The sequence below is a fragment of the Myotis brandtii genome, unplaced genomic scaffold (assembly GCF_000412655.1).
Source record: "Myotis brandtii unplaced genomic scaffold, ASM41265v1 scaffold598, whole genome shotgun sequence".
Classification (NCBI taxonomy): Eukaryota; Metazoa; Chordata; class Mammalia; order Chiroptera; family Vespertilionidae; genus Myotis; species Myotis brandtii.
In genome coordinates, this window is record NW_005370262.1 from 102015 (window position 1) to 104528 (window position 2514).

At 44.9% G+C, this 2514-nt stretch overlaps 1 pseudogene; it reads left to right on the plus strand.

Moving 5' to 3' along the window:
* The first annotated feature begins 1562 nt into the window (after positions 1 to 1562).
* On the plus strand, positions 1563 to 2052 carry LOC102242019 (annotated as a pseudogene).
* Positions 2053 to 2514: the final 462 nt, after the last annotated feature.

Sequence of the window (2514 nt, forward strand, 5' to 3'; positions counted from 1 at the left end):
TTTTGTTAATTTGAAATGATTTTAAGATAAACATTTGAAAATACTTAGACAATATAAAATCACCAATTTTATATCTATATATCTTTACTGAGCAATCAGAAAATGAAATTAAAATCTAATTCTTTTAAAAATAACATCAAAAGAATAAAATGCTTGCTCAGAGGTTGAGCATCAACCTATGAAGCAGGAGGTCATGGTTCAATTCCAGGTCAGGGCACTTGCCTGGGTTGCAGGCTTGATCCCCAGTAGGGGGTATGCAGAGGCAGTTGATCAAGGATTTTCTCTAATCATTGATGTTTATATCTCCTCTCCTTCTCTCCCTTCCTCTCTGAAATCAATAAAAAAATATATTTTAATAGGATAAAATGTTTAAGTATAAATTTAGCAAAAGAAGTGCAAGACTTGTTTTATAAAAATTATGAAATAAATAAATGAAATTGTTACCATTTTCATGAATCAGATTACATGAAATTTTGTTGTAATTGCAACACTCCCTAAATTGATTTATAGCTCATATGGAATTTCAAGACCTAGAATAGTCCAAACAATCTGAAAAAATAACAAAATTAGAGATATTAGATTTCTTGATTTCACAACTTACTACAAAGCTACAGTCATTGAGAATTTGTGGTACTGGCATAAAGGTAGATAGATCATTAGAATTTAGAATGCAAACACAAATCCTTACATTTATGGTCAATTGACTTTTGACAAGTGTGCTAGAATAATTCAATGGAAAAATAATAATCTTTTCAACACATTGTGCTGGAATCACTGAATATTCACATTTGAAAGAATAAATTTGGATACCATACACAGTAATTAATTCAAAGTGGATCATAGACCTGAATGGAAGAGCTAAAATATAAGCCTTTTAGAAAAAAACATAGGCATAAATCTCTGTGACCTAGGGTTAGCTCATGGTTTCTTAGATACAACATAAGCACAACCACCACCAACAACAAAAAATGAAGGAAAAGAAAAAAAAATTAACTTTAACAAAGTGATTAACTTTTGTTCTGCAAATAGTACTATCCAGGAAGTAAAAAGAGAACCCACAAAAGATGAAACAATATTAACAAATCATATATCTGAGGCACTTATATTCATAATGTATAAAGAACTTTTTACAAATCCTGTATAATCAAAGCCCAGCGACTGAAACAGCAGAACAACCAGAACAACCAGAGACCAGAACCACCACAGAGCCTCACCCGGGCTGGCCCCAACCCCCAGCAAGCGGTTAGGGGCATCAGACAGGCAGGTGTGCAGTTAAGGGCGATCAGGCAGGCAGGCAGAGCAGTTAGGGGCATCAGGCAGGCAGGCGAGTGGCCGGAGCAATCAGGAAGGCAAGTGAGTGGTTAGGGGTGATGAGGCAGGCAGGCAAGGCCCCAGGATTGATCGCCTCAAAAAGGGAGACCCAGGCCGCCCACCACAGCCTGCTGGAGGGATGCTCAGCAGCTGCAAAGGGAGGCGCTGGTGGTGGTGGATACTGCAGGGCGGGGCTGGCGCCTGCAGCCTAGCCCAAGCCCCAGGGTTGCCACCTCTGCCTGAGGCTTCTGTAGGGCTGGACTGTCACTCCTGCTATGATGCCTGGGCAGATCCTGGACCCTTCCATGACTGCGGGCTCTCTGCCAGGGCTCGGCCCTGACTGCTTAGGAGCTGAAATAAGCTGACATCCACAACATTGGGATCATGATCGCCCCTTTGCGCCTCCTGGAGGTGAAACTGGGCAAGAGGCCTCAACCTGTGAAAAGTAAGCTCAACAAGGAATAGGAGTGGAGGAAAAGGCACCAGGAAAAGAACAAAGTGGGGGCAGCCTGATGCCGGAACAAGAAGAAGGAGCAGAAGGAGTTTCTGCAGCGAGAATCTGAGTGGCTGGGGCTCATAAATGCGGAGCTGAAAACCCAGATGGAGGAGCTGAAACAGTAGCGGCAGCAGCTCATCCTGATGCTCAACCGGCATCACCCCACCTGCATCGTTAGGACCGACAGCATTAAGACCCCCGACTCAGAAGGCAACCCTCTGCTGGAGCAGCTAGAGAAGAAGTGACCATGGGCTGGGAGGAGGAGGAGGAGAATGAGGAGGAGGAGATGGGGAGAGGGAGGAGGAGAAGGGTTCCGAGAGGGCTCTTCCTTGCTGCATAAAAAAAAAACTCTTCAATGAGGCTCAGCACAGCCAGCATCCGCCAGGCTTTTTTGTGAAACTCAGATCAGCCACACCAGGGGAAGAAACCCAGGCTGATGAAACCCAGGACCAAGCGCTGAGACCAAAGTAATCCTGAGGGGAGTCTGTTCTGCCTGGGGCCGGGCTGGAGAGACGGCCAACGAGACAGCTATGGGCACTTCTCCAGCCTCTCCACCAGCGCACCTACCCAAAGGACATCCAAGCAGCCAGGAAAAGTCATGAGTTGCAAACAAAATTAGTATGGAACTCAGAGTGAAACTGCAACCTGCCTGCCCCCAGCCCTGACCCTGACCCTCACCTTGATCCTGATGCAAGGCTGGAGAAAGG